General features: G+C 38.7%; 1 protein-coding gene across 3 annotated transcripts in view; it reads left to right on the top strand.

The window, feature by feature from the left end:
- Positions 1–16,566, top strand: part of RABGEF1 (RAB guanine nucleotide exchange factor 1) — a 92,310-nt gene that overhangs the window by 3,554 nt on the left and 72,190 nt on the right. The window lies entirely within an intron of this gene.

Here is a 16,566-nt window from a genome sequence, read left to right as displayed (position 1 = left end):
ACATCTGAGCAACAAAAGAGGTCCTCCAGAAGTAACTCTTAGGCATACCTATAGGTAGGCTAAACTTCTCCGCTACCTACCTGAGGTTCACAAGAGTAAGGCTCAAGGTCAAGGGCTTGGCCTATTGATTTGGGTATCCCTAAAGTTTGACACAGTGTCAGGGGATTCCCTGATGGTAAAGTTTAATAGTTCCATACTTTTTCTCCCATCCCTCAAGAGACTTTGCCAATACTTATCTGCTTAATATACTCTAGGATGTATCCAGGCATTACATTAAGCTATACAGGACTAAAGGACTTCTTTCTTATTCTGGGCTCCCTGTATTTTGATTGTTCAAATGAGCTATACAGATAGGTTGAGTTAGATTATGTACTAAAGAAAGTTTAGGTTCCAGACCAAATAAACCTTTCTTTCTTTGGTCTCATAGAGTATGTATGGCTCTAAAATATAGAGTCTTAAGCTTTTTATTTTACCTAAATGACAAAGTGATTGCTGAAATCCCAGAGCAGGAATGTAGCAGGAGCTTTTGGAGCTTTAAATTCTGTGTTGTCTCACCTTAAGGAATAGCAGACAGGTAGTATCCTCTATGCTAGCTACAGGGCTATTCAAAAGGGTGTTACTTGTACAGAAACCTTGTAAATGCCTTTTTGGCGGGGAGGGGCATGGGCAGGCACCAGGAGTTGAACCTGGGACTCTGGCCTGGTAGGTGAGAATTCTGCCACTGAGCCACCAGCACACTGCCCTATAAACTTCTTTTGAAGCTAGTCTGTTCAGTTCCTATTCAGAATAAAGATTCAATTGTAATTGCGTTTGTGGTGACTTAGTCTGTATTTTTAAATTTAAAAATGCCTTTTGGGGGATTTTTACATAGGGGTATATTTATAATTTTCTCTGTGCTCCAGAGTTAAAGATACATAATGAAAGCGTTTTATTTTTGTAGTTCCTCTATTGCTAGACTTTTATAATTTTAGACATAATATTTGCTATAAAGCACCTTCTTTTTTCTTTAAAAGGTACTTTGGAGCATGTAAAAGAAAGTGCTTTTTGCTGGAAGAAACTATCTTTTGATGTGCTATAAATTTTGTTTTTTCAAAGTAGAGCATCTCTTTTCCTTATACTGCATCTTTTTCCAGAAAGGATTCAGAAAGACTTACAAAGGTACATACAACGTACTCTTGGTAACATACAATTAGAAATAAGAGGGTGACAATTCAGGAGTGAGGAAGAAAAATTAAGATGAAAACAGGAATGAGATCTGTACACAAAGTACTTGACATAAAGACTTAGTGTTTGTTAGAGGGCCACAGATTTGGCTTTGCTTTTAATAGTAGCCAGGTTAGAGAGAGAGATAATCAGTTACATGGTTCACTGACGGTCATAAGATAAAATAGTTTCTCAGGAGAAGAGCTGTCCTGCTTCTTAGAGCAGAGGGAAATTTCTCCTTTGGATTACCGATGACTGCTTGGTTTAAAAAATTCCCTAACATCATCCTTAGGTAAATACAGTATGCATTTCAAAAGGCTGTTTGGTTTTTTTTCTTCAGTAGAATTCCTTATTGTCTTGAGGCATAGATTGATGATGTCAAATTACATCAAAATAATTTAGTAAAAGCAGTTCTGGGGTGGGAAAAATAATAGGATCCAAGTATTCAGATCTCTAGATTGATTTAATTTAGGTATCTGTTTCTTATGATCTAGATAAGTAGATGCAGTGCACGTTCCTCAGCACCTTCACCGTCCATAAATATTTTGTTTCTTGGTGGAGCATTTGTTATGCATTTACTAGCAGTAAGATTTGTAGTGGTACTTCCTGACGGGTTCCTGAAGTACGTCTATTTTTGTTGGTTAATTGCAGACCATGTGTTTTAACAGGCGTGCTTTATCATGGAGGGCATGAAAATAGAGGAGTCTGACAAGGACACTTATTTTAATGAAAGCCACCTCACCTCCACACAGAGATGGGCTGAGGAAATACCAAACAGCAGACCCAAGATTCATTTCTAAAGTAGATTTTGTGGTGTTAGCTTCAGCAGAGAGACCATTGGCTTAAAAAGTCCAAGCATATTATTAATTTTAAGAAGGGAACAGATCTGCTCATCTTCAATCAGTTGTCCAGTAAGTTAATATATCTGTATTTTGATCAAACTTAAAGAATTGGCCTTTTAGATAATAATAGTTAAAGTTTATTGACTTCTAGCATGGGTCAAGCACAACATTATTAATGAGCTCTTTACATGTGTTACTCAGTGTTGCTACCCCCCTTACATATATGTATGAAGAAATGTGGTTCAAAATCGGTAACTTGTTCCAGGTCACACAGAGATGGTGGAGATTAAAATTCAGATGGTCTGATTCAGTGATCTGCACCTATTACTTTATCCTGCCTGAAATGGACTAGATTGGGGGCCAACCAGCTGAACAGTTCATAGAAGTAAAAACATTGGCAAGTATCAGAATGAACCATTACTAACTGACCTTGAACAATGCTGGATCTCCCTGACCAGAAAATGACCTGGAAGCTGTGATTTCAGGGCATTTGGTCATAGTTTATAAAGCTAGGGGAGAAGAAAATAACTCCTAGTCATCCACCAGGGCTGAGAAATGGGAATAATCTATGTTCTCGTTTGCATCTACTGATGTATGTATTTTTCCTTTCAGTTTATTATAAATTTATCTTCTATGAGGATCAGGAAAGGTATAATGATATCTGTTAAGATAGTATGCCATTCTAGAAAAAGTTTCTATTTTAGAATAAAACGGTAGCTGGTAATCTCAGTAGTATGGTTTGGAGGATGTTGTTAGGTTATACATTTGTAGTGGCATTGTTAGGTATGTTTGTTCTTAAATCTCATTTTTGTTTTATTAGAAATTGTACTGCATTAGAGTTGTATGGATAAGTAAACCATTATTTGTGTGTTTTCATAGGACACTCTTCCAGATCATTTTATTTTGAAGTACTATAATATAATTCCTATAGTATGTTGTAATTTGTGGTCTAGCCTATGAAACTAGAGGATACAGAACATCCTTATTCAGTAAACAGGGGTGTAACAGTCCTTGCCTAAATATAGTTATGTAATGCTGTGGTTCCTTAATTGCATTTATTTTTTTATTTTTTTATTTTTTTTTATTAATTAAAAAAAGAATTAACAAAACAATTAGAAATCATTCCAATCTACATGTACAATCAGTAATTCTTAATAACATCACATAGTTGCATATTCATCATTTCTTAGTACATTTGCATCAATTTAGAAAAAGAAATAAAAAGACAACAGAATAAGAATTAAAACAATAATAGAAAGAAAAAAAAACAAAAAAAACAAAAACAAAAAACCTATACCTCACATGCAGCTTCATTCAGTGTTTTAATATAATTGCATTACAATTGGGTAGTATTGTGCTGTCCATTTCTGAGTTTTTATATCCAGTCCCGTTGTACAGTCTGTATCCCTTCATCTCCAATTATCCCTTCTCTTTTTTTTTTTTTTAATTAACGGAAAAAAAGAAATTAACCCAACATTTAGAGATCATACCATTCTACACATGCAATCATTAATTCTTAACATCATCACATAGATGCATGATCATCATTTCTTAGTACATTTGCATTGGTTTAGAAGAACTAGCAACATAACCGAAAAAGATATAGAATGTTAATATAGAGAAAAAAATAAAAGTAATAATAGTAAAATCAAAACAAAACAAAACAAAACAAAAACCTATAGCTCAGATGCAGCTTCATTCAGTGTTTTAACATGATTACTTTACAATTAGGTATTATTGTGCTGTCCATTTTTGAGTTTTTGTATCTAGTCCTGTTGCACAGTCTGTATCCCTTCAGCTTCAATTACCCATTGTCTTACCCTGTTTCTAACTCCTGCTGAACTCTGTTACCAATGACATATTTCAAGTTTATTCTCGAATGTCCGTTCACATCAGTGGGACCATACAGTATTTGTCCTTTAGTTTTTGGCTGGATTCACTCAGCATAATATTCTCTAGGTCCATCCATGTTATTACATGGTTCATAAGTTTATCTTGTCTTAAAGCTGAATCCATTCTGCCATTCTATGTCTTTTGATTGGGAAATTCAGTCCATTAACTTTTAGTGTTATTACTGTTTGGATAATATTTTCCTCTACCATTTTGGCTTTTGTATTATATATATCATATCTGATTTTCCTTCTTTCTACACTTTACTCCATACCTCTCTCTTCTGTCTTTTCGTATCTGACTCTAGTGCTCCCTTTAGTATTTCTTGCAGAGCTGGTCTCTTGGTCACAAATTCTCTCAGTGACTTTTTGTCTATAAATGTTTTAATTTCTCCTTCATTTTTGAAGGACAATTTTGCTGGATATAGGAGTCTTGGTTGGCAGTTTTTCTCTTTTAGTGATTTAAATATATCATCCCACTGTCTTCTAGCTTCCATGGTTTCTGCTGAGAAATCTACACATAGTCTTATTGGGTTTCCCTTGTATGTGACAGATTGTTTTTCTCTTGCTGCTTTCAAGATCCTCTCTTTCTCTTTGACCTCTGACATTCTAACTAGTAAATGTCTTGGAGAACGCCTATTTGGGTCTATTCTCTTTGGGGTGTGCTGCACTTCTTGGATCTGTATATTTAGGTCTTTCATAAGAGTTGGGAAATTTTCAGTGATAATTTCTTCCATTAGTTTTTCTCCTCCTTTTCCCTTCTCTTCTCCTTCTGGGACACCCACAACACGTATATTTGCGCGCTTCATATTGTCATTCAGTTCCCTGATTCCCTGCTCAAGTTTTTCCATTCTTTTCCCTATAGTTTCTGTTTCTTTTTGGAATTCAGTTGTTCCATCCTCCAGTTCACTAATTGTAGCTTCTGTCTCTTTAGATCTACCATTGTAGGTATCCACTGTTTTTTCCATTTTTTCTTCTTTGTCCTTCACTCCCACAAGTTCTGTGATTTGTTTTTTCAGATTTTCTATTTCTTCTTTTTGTTCAGCCCATATCTTCTTCATGTCCTCCCTCAATTTATTGATTTGGTTTTTGAAGAGTTTTTCCATTTCTGTTCGTATATTCAGCATTAGTTGTCTCAGCTCCTGTATCTCATTTGAACTATTGGTTTGTTCCTTTGATTGGGCCATATCTTCAATTTTCCGAGCGTCATCCATTATTTTCTGCTGGTGTCTGGGCATTTGATCAGATCTCCCTGGGTGTGGGACCCAGCTGGTTGAAAGGTTTTTCTGTGGAATCTCTGGGCTCTGTTTTTCTTTTCCTGCCCAGTAGGTGGCGCTCGTGGCGGTCGTTTGTCTGCGGGGCAGTCGGCCCGGGAAACCGTGCGTGGAGGCGGGGGTCGCTGGCCGTGGCTTGGGGGAGTGCCGGTCCAAATTGCCCAGCTGGCCCGAGACGCCAAGCGTGACGGGAGGGCCCCGCTATCCAATGTTCCCAGTCAGACCGGGGAGCCACGTGCGTGGAGGGGACCCCAGACGCCAGCCACCCCAGCCGGGAAAACGTGCACCCCTCAGGTATCTCACAGCAGTGGATTCTCCCTACCCGTTCAGCCGTTCCAGAATGGGGTACGCTGTCTTTTTTGGTCTCTGTCGTGACTCCGGGAGCTGTATTGTATTGTTTCTGTTTCTTTAGTTGCTTTTCTGGAGGAGGAACTAAGACCCGCGCGTCTTACTAAGCCGCCATCTTCTTCGGAAGTTCCCTTAATTGCATTTCCATAGAGCTTTTGACATTGTTCTTTTAATGTGTTCCTGAAAAATGAGTTGGGCTAGTGACCAAAGTTTTGAAAAGGTTATTACCATGTAAGGAGAATGCAAATAAAAAATATAAAAACAAAATGCCACAAACCCATAGGCTAATGATATCCATCATAATTAGTGTTTCAGGAGGTAATATGCTTGGTTTCTTACCTAGAGAATGGGATTACATTTTTTTATTTGTATGAATTTATTAAGCATTGCAGTTGGGGTTGTAGTGTGATATGTTTAGATTTTATTTGTCTAGGATTTCAAATGTTATGTAGTCATGAATGTACACATCTTAATACATTTATGAGAACTAAGGAGGTAGCAAAGTGTTTTCATATCCATATGCTGACTGCAGATGATTCCACAAAACATGATCTTAGCTGCCTCATGAAATAGGATGTCTTATGACAAAGACAATATTGAAATTCAGTATTTAAGTCCTTTAAGTGTCAAGTATATTTGGTGAGACGTCACTTTCTCCCAAAAGCCTACTTTTGTTGGACATATTTGGGAACAAATTGCAGACATTTTAAGTTACTGCTAAGAGCATTTGCAAGATGTAGGCTGTTTCCTTAAAGAGGCATTTTTGCCTTTTCAGTACTTTAGGGTTAGTAACTGAAGAGATTTTTTAATTATATGAAAAATAAATTAGGAAAAAAAATGAATTGGGATTCTTTAAGGTTCTTAGATTCTGATAGAGAAACTGATCAAGAAGTTGGATTTTAGGTCCGACCAGCCCCAAACACTACCAATAATGGTTATGATGGTGATTCTACCATGTATGTCAGTGAAACACAAAGATTTGAGTTCCATTCTGCAGTGAATACTTTAGCTGTATTTGGAGAAAAATAACTTGAATACTAGAAAATACTTTCAAAAGGTATTTATTTTTTGAGGGTTTGATTTCAGGAAGTCTTTTTATTGAAATTAATTTTAGTGACTATCAAAACCACCAGGTCTAGTAAACACTACATCAACCCAGAATGTCTTCTGATCATTATTAATGTATGCTTTTGTTGTCTAAAAGAGTGTACCTTTATTTTGTGATTAAAAAATTAATATTTTATATAAGCATTTCAGAACTCTCCATAAGGTATATGTGAGTTTTATAGTATTTTAAGGAACACCGATATTTACGCTCCCTGTTATTGTAGTTTCATCCTTCTCTGATCGGCCATGAGTTTTCTAAACAGAATTGGTCAGTATTTTGCATTAAGCTTCAGAGCTATTTGTGAGAAGTACTCTTCTTAGCTATCAGTGATGGCTAATTTTTAACCACTTGGCTACCATTAGAATTTTTATATCTTCCTGGTAGATTGTGTTGGTTTGAAACTATTAGGTACCCCAGAAAAGCCATGTTTTAATGCTGATCCAGGCTTGTGGGACAAGACTTCTTGTTTAGGGTGAGAAACCTTGATTGGATTCCATGGAAATGTGACACAACAGTTGTGGTTGTGGCCTTTTGATAGATGGAACTGTGACTCTACCCATTCAAGGTGGGTCTTAATTAGTTTCCTAGAGTCCTTTAAAAGGGGAAACCTTTTAGAGATACCTCACATGCAGTTGCTTGAAGAACAGTTGCTTCAGAGCTGACAGAGAAACAGATGTTTGAGATGCTTAGAGAGCCTATACGACACATATGTCACCGTGTGCCTTCCCCTGTGATGCTTAGCAAGCCATCCAGAATCTGGAGCGAGCCATGGTATTTTAGTTAGTAAGCTGCTGGAATGCAATATATCAGAATTGAAATGTCTTTTATAAGGGGAAACTTTAATAAGTTACAGGTTTACAGTTCTAAGGAAATGAAAGTATCCAAATTAAGGCACCAACTTGAGGTTACCTTCACTCAAGAAAGGCCGACTGGTCAGGAACACCTCTGTCAGCTTGGTAGTCATGTCACTGGTCTCTGCTGGGCCCTTGCTCCTGGGCTCCATTGCATTCAGCCTCTGTTCCTGTGGGGGTTTCTCACTCCAGGGCTGGCTTTCATCTCTTGGCTTCCCGTAGCTCTCTCCAGGTTCTGGCTTGCTTAACATCTTATGGCAATGTCTGCTGGGCTCCCAGCATCTCCAAATATCTGTGTCTCAGGAAAGTTTCTTTTGGCTCTGAGGCTTCTGTCATTTCTGACTCTCCAAAATATTTCCTCTTTTAAAGCATTCCAGCGAACTATCAAGACCCACCTGGAATGGATGGAGTCACATCTCCATCTAATCAAAAGATCACACCATAGTTGGGCGTGCCAGCTCCGTGGAGTTAATCTGATCAGTAGCTTCCAGTCTACAGTTTTGAATCAGGATTAAAAGAAATTTTAAGATTGGATCAGGATTAAACAAGGCTTTTCTGGGGTACATAATGCTTTCAAACCAGCACACAAGGGAAGCCAAGAGATGAAACCCAGCATAGGAGAAGCCAAGTGAGGAATCACCACAGGAAACAGAGGCTGAAAACAATGGAGCCCAGGAGCAAGGGACCCGTAGATGCCAGCCACATGCCTTCCTTCTTGACAGAGGTGTTCTGGATGGCATCAGCCATTTTTTTGTTTTGTTTTGTTGTCAGTTTTAATTTTTTATTTATTTTTCAAATTTATTTTATTTATTAAACATACCAACATACAAACACAAACATTCTTACCATATGATCAGTAATTCACAATATCATCACATAGTTATATATTCATCATCACGATCATTTCTTAGAACATTTGCATCATTTCAGAAAAAGAAATAAAAAGAAAACAAAAATTTTCATACATACCATACCCCTTACTCCTCCCTTTCATTGATCACTAGCATTTCAATCTACTGAACTTACTTTAACATTTGTTCCCCCTATTATTTATTTGTTTATTGTTTTACTCATCTGTCAATAAGGTAGACAAAAGGAGCATCAGACGCAAGGTTTTTACAATCACATAGTCACATTGCGAAAGCTATGTCATTATGCAGTCATCTTCAAGAAACATGGCTACTGGAACACAGCTCTCCATTTTCAGGCAGTTCCCTGCAGCCTCTCCATTATACCTTAGCTAAAAAGGTGATATCTATTTAATGTATAAGAATAACCTCCAGGATAACCTCTCGACTCTGTTTGGAATCTCTCAGCCATTGACACTTCGTTTTGTCTCATTTCACTCTTCCCCCTTTTGGTTGAGAAGTTTTTCCTCAATCCCTTGATGCTGAGTCCCAGCTCATTCTAGGATTTCTGTTTCACATTGCCAGGAAGGTCCACACCCCTGGGAATCATGTCCCAGGTAGAGAGGAGGAGGGCAGTGAGCTTTCTTGTGTTGGCTGAGAGAGAGGCCACATTGGCATCAGCCTTTCTTGAGTGAAGGTAACCTCTTATTGGTGCCTTAATTTGGACAGTTACATGGTCTTAGAACTGTAAACTTGCAACTTAATAAATTCCCTTTATAGAAGCCATTCCAGTTCTGGTATATTGCATTCTGGCAGTTTTAACAAACTAAAACACATGGACATTATTACCATTTAACAACCCCCCTTTTACCTCTAGTAGTGCTTTTTGCCTTAAAGTCTACTTTGTGTGATATTAACATAGCTTTACTACTTTTCTTTTGGAAATGTTACATGCTGTGTCTTTTTTCATCCTTGTGTGTTCAAACTTGCTTTTGTCCTAGAAAGCACCATGGAGTTGGATTTAGTTCATTTTTCTTTAGTCTGACAATGCGTTAGTCTTTTCATTGGAATTTTTAGTCCATTTCTATTTAATGTATTTATTGATATATTGGTACTATATATCTACCATCTTATTAAAAGTTTCATGTGAGTCTCCTGGTTCCTTGTTACTTTTTTTTTCAGATTAATCAAATATTTTATTATTTCATGGCTCCATTTTTTTCCCTTTACTAACTTAGTTATACAATCTTTTATTGTTCTTTTAGTGGTTATATTAGAGAATACAATATACCTTGACTTATTACAGTCTGACATAAAGTATAACTTTCAACACTTCCCTGATAATGCTAGAATTTTAGCTGCTAACTTCAGTTGTCTTTTTTTTTGCATTTGTGTTACTCATTTGTGTGTTTTAATTATACATATATTTTAAACCCTTTTTTCATTTGCTGATGCTGCTGGAATCCAATATTCCAGAAATGGGTTGGCTTTTATAACGGGTATGTATTAAGTTAGAAGTTTACAGTTCAAAGGCTATAAAAATGTCCAAACTAAGGCATACATAGAAAGATGCTGTGCCAGTTTGAAGCTATTATGTATCCCAGAAAAGCCATGTCCTTTAATCCTCGTTCAATATTGCTGGGTGGGACCTTTTTGATTGTTTCCATGAGACATGACCCACACACTTGTGGGTGGTAACTTTTGATTCGATGGTTTCCATGGAGATGTATCTCCACTCATTCAAGGTTGGGGTTGTTTACTGGAGGCTTTTAAGAGAAAACCATTTTGGGAAAAAGCTTGAGAGCAGCAAGAGCCAACAGAGCATTTGCAGCCAGAGGCCTTTGGAGATGAAGAAGGAAAACACCCCTGGTGGAGCTTCATGAAAGAAGAAGCCAGAAGAGAAACTGATAGATGTCGCCATGTGCCCTCCTAGCTGAAAGAGAAACCACAAACTTAATCGGCCAAGAGTGAAGGTAACCTCTTGTTGGTGCCTGTTCTAGTTTGCTAGCTGCCAGAATGCAGTATACCAGAAACGGAATAGCTTTTAAAAAGGGGAGAATTTAATGAGTTACTGGTTTACAGTTCTAAGGCTGAGAAAATGTCCCAATTAAAACAAGTCTATAGAAATGTCCAATCTAAGGCATCCAGGGAAAGATACCTTGGTTCAAGAAGGCCGATGAAGTTCGGGGTTTCTCTCTCAAGTGGAATGGCACATGGCAAGCACAGTCAGGGCTTCTCTCTCTCATCTGGAAGGGCACATGGCGAACCCGGCATCATCCACTAGCTTCTTCTCCTGGCTTCCGGTTTCATGAAGCTCCCCGGGAGGCGTTTTCCTTCTTCATCTCCAAAGGTTGCTGGCTGGTGGACTCTCTGCTTCGTAGTGTTGCTCCCTCTGAAACTCTCATTCTCCAAAATATTTCCTTTTCCAATAAACCAATCAAGACCCACCAAAATGGGTGGAGACATGTCATCCCCTAATCCAGTTTAACAACCACTCTTGATTAAATCACATCATCCAGGGAGATGATCCAATCACAGTTTCAGACATACAGTATTGAACAGGGATTATTCTACCTTTATGAAATGGTATTTTGATTAAAGCATGGCTTTTCTAGGGGGGCATACTTCCTTTCAAACCAACACAGTGCCTTAATTTGGACATTTTCACAGCCTTAGAACTTGTGCTGGTTTGAATTTGTGGACCCCAGAAAAGCCATGTCCTTTAATCCTCATTCAGTATTGCTGGGTGGGACCTTTTTTGATTGTTTCCATGAGATGTGACCCACGCAGTTGTGGGTGGTAGCTTTTGATTAGATGATTTCCATGGAGGTATACCCCACTCATTCAAGGTGCGGTTGCTCACTGGAGCCCTTTAAGGGGGAACCGTTTTGGAAAGAGCTACAGAGACCCTGTGGCCAGAGACCTTTGGAGATGCAGAAAGAAAGCACCCCTGGGGGAGCTTCATGAAACAAGAAGCCAAGAGAGAAAGCTAGCAGATGCTGCCAATTTCGCCATGTGCCTTTCCAGTTGAGAGAGAGACCCTGAATGTCATTGGCCTTTCCAAGGTGTCTTTCCCTGGATGCCTTAAATTGGACATTTCTATAGACTTGCTTTAATTGGGATAATTTCACGGCCTTAGAACTGTAAATTTGCAGCTTTACTGAGTTCCCTTTTTAAAAAGCCATTCTGTTTCTGATATATTGCATTCTGGCAGATTGCAAACTGAAACAAAACTGTAAACTTGCAACTTAATAAATTCCCCCTTTTAAAAGCTGTTCTGTTTCTGGTTTATCACATTCCAGAAGCTATCAAACTAGAACAGATACCTGACTCAGAAAAGGCCGATGGTATCCAGAATACCTCTGTCAGCTGGGAAGGCATGTGGTTGGCGTTTGCTGGTCACTTGGCTCTGGTTTTGAACAGCTTGCCTGGGGGTGTTTTCTTTCTGCATCTCCAAACGACTCTGTGGGTTCTGAAGTTTTTTCCAAAATAGTTCCTTATTAAAGGACTCCATAAGACCCATCTTGAATGGGTGGAGACACATCTCCATGGAAACCACCCGTTCTAGTTTGCTAGCTGCCGGAATGCAACATACCAGAGATGGATTGGCTTTTAATAAAAGGGGATTTCTTTCATTAAAAGCGTGTAGTTCTTCAGAGGAAAGGCAGCTAACTTTCAACTGAGGTTCTTTCTTATGTGGGAAGGCACAGGGTAATCTCTGCTGGCCTTCTCTCCAGGCCTCTGGGTTTCAACACCTTTCCCCGGGGTAATTCCTTATTCCTTTCTGCATCTCCAGAGACCTGGGCTGAACTGCAAGTGCTGAGATGAGGTATGCTGAGCTGCTTGGGCTGTGCCACACTGAGCTCTCTCATTGCTTCCAGCCAATTAAATTAAACATCATTCATTGCAGCGGGCACGCCTCCCATCTGACTGCAGACGTAATTAGCAACGGATGAGGTTCACATGCCATTGGCTCATGTCCACAGCAATAGAACTAGGCACCTTCACCTGGCCAAGTTGACACCTGAACCTAACTACCACACCACCTAATCAAAAGGCCCCACCCACAATTGGATGGGTCACATCTTCATGGAAACAAGTTAATGAAAAAGATCTCATCCTTCAATGTTAAATCAGGATTAAAGAACAATTTCTGTGGTACACAACTGTTTCAAATGGGCACAAACCCTAAGATATTGGGTTTTTTTACTACCAGTATTCATTTATATTTATTCCTTTGATTGCTCTTCATTCCTTCCTTCACTTCTGTGTTTCTGTCTGGGAGACAATAATTTTTCCTGGGCCTGAACGACTATTGGAATTTCTTCCAGTGTACATCTGTTCATAATGAATGCTTTTTATTTGTCTGAAATATCTTTATTTTGCCTTCATTTCTTTTAAAGGAAATAGTCACTGGTAATAGTATTGAGGGTCATTTATTTTCTTTCAGCACTTTAGAGGTATCATTCCATTGTTTTTCAGGATTTTATTATTTCTTTTGAGAATTTTACTGTCAGTCTTACTGTTGTTTCTTAGAAAGTAATGTCTTTTTTTCCTCTGGTAACTTTTAAGAGTTTTTCCTTGTGTTTGATTGTCAATAGTTTAATTATGGTATACATATTATGGATTGAATCATGGCCCTTGCAAAGCTATGTCCAAGTCCCAACCCCCTGGTCCTGTGAATGTGAACCCATTTGTAAATATGATCTTTCAAGGAGTTGTTAGTTAAGGTGAGGCTAGACTGAATAAGTCAGATTAATCACATCCAGCTGTATTAATCCAATATGTCCGTGGAGTCCTTATAAGAGGAAATTTGAAGAGGAAGAGACAGAAGGAAATAAATGGCTATGTGATAAAGGTAGAAATTGATTTATGCTAGCAAAATACCTCCAAAATGCTCCAGAACTCAGACAAAGCATAAGCCTGCCAACACCTTGATTTTAGACTTCTAGCTTCCAAAACTGAGAAAATGAATTCCTGTTGTTTAAGCTACCTTAGTCTGTGTTACTTTGTTACAGCAGCCCTGGCAAACTAAGACAGTACCTTTGAATGGTCTTTTAATAGATTCTGTTTGGGGTTCACAGAGCTTCTTGAATTTCTGGGTTAATGTCTTTCATCAGTTTTAGAAAAATTATTCCTTCCTCTAAATATTGCTTCTGCCCCATTCATTCTCTCCTCTCCTTTAGGGACTCCAGTTACATTCACATCTAATAGACCTTTTCACCGTGCCCTACATTCCTTTTACATGCTTTTCTTTATTTTCTGATATTTTTCTCTTAATATTTCAGTTTGGTTCTATTTTATTGACCTGTATCCTAGTATCTGAACCTGTCTTCTGCTGTGTCTCATGTCTGCCGTTAAACCCAGACATCATGTGTGGTGACTTGGAGTTATGTACCCCAGAAAAACATGTTTTTAATTCTAATTCTTTGCTGTCGGTGTGAACACATTTTAAATAGGACCTTTTGTTGAGGCTATTTTGTTTAAGATGTGGCCAATTAAATCAGGATGTAAAAATCCTTTTACTAGAGGCATTATAGAGAAGGCCACCAAAAGAGAAGCCATTGGGAGCAGCTAGAAATCAGAAACGAACAAAACCCAGAGGAGAAAGGATAAGACATTACATGTGCAATGCCATATGATAGAAAAGCCAGACAGCCCGGTGATTGCCAGTCAGCCAGGATATACCAATCCTAAGAGGAAGCAAGCCTTCTAGCTTCTTAAACTGTGAACCAATAAATTCCTGTTGTTAAGCCAACCTCCATTGTATGGTATTTGTTTTAGTAGCTAGGAAACAGAAACGCCCCCCCCCCCCTTTTTTTTGCTACGTGCCCTCTTTTGAGTTCTTAATTTTAGTTATATTTTTTCAGATGTAGGATTTCAGTGTGATTCTTATAGATTCTAATTTACTGGTGAAATTTTCCATCTTTTTATACATTCTCTCCTCCCCCTCCCCCATTTTCAAAAACATACTAATTATTATTTAAAAGTCTGTTAACTTTAATGCCTGGAACATCTGCGCATCTGTGTCCATTGTTTTTGCCTTATGGTTTTCTGTTATATGAATGCTGGGCATTATGAATAAAGTGAGGCTCCATGTGATGCTTCCTTTTTCGGAGAAAGCTACTCTTTTTTTTTATTTTTTATTTGAATGAATGGTACAAATGAAAGAATTTGGTAGGTATTGATACAACTTACAGAAAAGGTAAAGGTGAACAGAACATGCATGCACTGCCATGGTAACCACAGAAGTCACTTCATGGCCCTGGGGAAGACGGCATAAGGCTCTCATTATCACTGTTTCCCAGAATGTGCTTAATCAGAGGATACTTTCTCAAACCAGAGTTTGGGGCCCCCATGTATGACTATGTAACCAATGAGTCATCCAATTCTTTGATGAATTTCACCTGCTCATTCAGGTAATGTATCTCAGTGAAGTCACACAAGTGGGTGGTGTTTTTGTCTGTGTCCAGCCTGTGCAGTTTCAGTAGTGACTGATTTACCGCTTTTTCCAAGTGTAACGCACACTCCATTGCATTCAGCCTGCTCACTCAGTTGCCTGGTTCTGGTTTCTTGAAATCCTGAAGGAACATTCAGCCACCTCATTGGTTCTGCAGGTTCATAAGTTTCTCAGTATGTTCCCTCTCCTCATAAGGTTGTTAAAGAAAATATTTGGCAAACTTCTTCAGGATAGTAAGACATTGACAGGCAGATGTTAGAGATTTAGGTGGTTGATGGTGGTCTCTGAGTTCTGCTTATAGTTCTGGCGCACCTGGGATGGGACGTAGTGGTCATGTGGTCTGAGGAGCGGAGGCCGTGGAGGGGCAGTCTGAGGTCGAGTGTCAGGTTCCTTTCAAGCACTGTTGAAGCAGGAAACCATGTCGACTCTATGAGACTATGTGAAGACGCCTGCCCACCCTTCCTTTTGCAAGGCCTGACCACCTAATCCTGTTAAGGACTGAGCTGAGGGTTGAGGTTGTGTTGCAGGTTTGATAAGGTTCTGTTCCCCTCTGGCTTACCTTTACTCCCATAGTGAGCAGCCAACCAGAGCTTCCAACTGATAGTCTGGGTTCACACGGGTACTTCATTCTGGTGCATTTTATGCTACAATCCTTGTCTCCTGAGCACAGTGAAATTGTTGAAAATTCCCCTCTGATTTCCAGAGGTGTTGGGTTTTTGTTTTGAAGCCCTCATGCAGCTGCGCAATTTATTTTGGCAAATGTCTTCAGAAAAAGAACAACCTCTGTCAGGCTTTGTTCCTGACTTTCTCACTGGGATTTTGGTTCCTTAAGTTCTCGTTTTCATCTTTTCCAAAAGCTGTGGTGGTTCCTCTGCCAGAACTAAAAGTCTGGATTCTCAGCCTTTTGCCCCAGAATCAGAAAATGCACTAGGGGAAAAAATGGCTGCAGAATGTCATCTCATTTTTCCACAATTTTCTTTGTCTGGAATCTGGGGCTTTCAAGTCCTGGTTGCTTCTGTAGCTCTCTGGTACCTTTAAGCATGGATTTTAAAAATGTATCCAGATTTCCTAGTTGTTATTTAGTGGGAGTTGTGGTCTGTTACATTACTTCCATTATATTCAGAACAGGGAGTCTCCTGCTAGGAATGAAGTCATAAGAAGAAGTTAATCTTTTCATAGTTTTTTGCTTTTTCCTTATAGCAGCAGTTCTCAAAGTGTGATTCTCAGCAGCATTTCCTGGGATCATACTAGAAAAACAAATTCTCAGGCTGTACCCTAGACCCACTGAATCAGAAACTCTTGTTGGGGGGACCAGTAATCGATGTTTTAACAAGCCCCTGGTGATTCTGGTAACATTCTCAAGTTTGAGAACCACTGCTTATAAGTTAGTTGTTCGTTATTTAATTTTTTTACCCCTACCTCCCTTGAGCGCTAGAGATTGTATAAGGGACAAAAGTGGGAAAGATGCTTTTGTCTCAGCAGATCCTTTGTCTTTTTAATAAATGCATTTAATTAGTAAAATCATTTAATAAATTTAGAAAATGTTTATGGAGTACTCACTGTATGCCTAGCACTGTGCCATGTGCCTATGAACATGGAATAGCTGAGTAAACAAACTAACAGAATGCATATTATAATAGCTGTGTTTAGGAGTTGGAGAGAGGTTTATTAGTTCTGTCAGTGGGGGGAAGGATAATCAACTTTTAATGTTATTTGAATAGGATGTGATTCAAAGAGGAGCAA

The sequence above is a fragment of the Tamandua tetradactyla genome, chromosome 23 (genome assembly GCF_023851605.1).
Source record: "Tamandua tetradactyla isolate mTamTet1 chromosome 23, mTamTet1.pri, whole genome shotgun sequence".
NCBI lineage: Eukaryota > Metazoa > Chordata > Mammalia > Pilosa > Myrmecophagidae > Tamandua > Tamandua tetradactyla.
The sequence above is the reverse complement of the archived record's forward strand: the minus strand, read 5'-3'. Positions and strand labels throughout refer to the sequence as shown.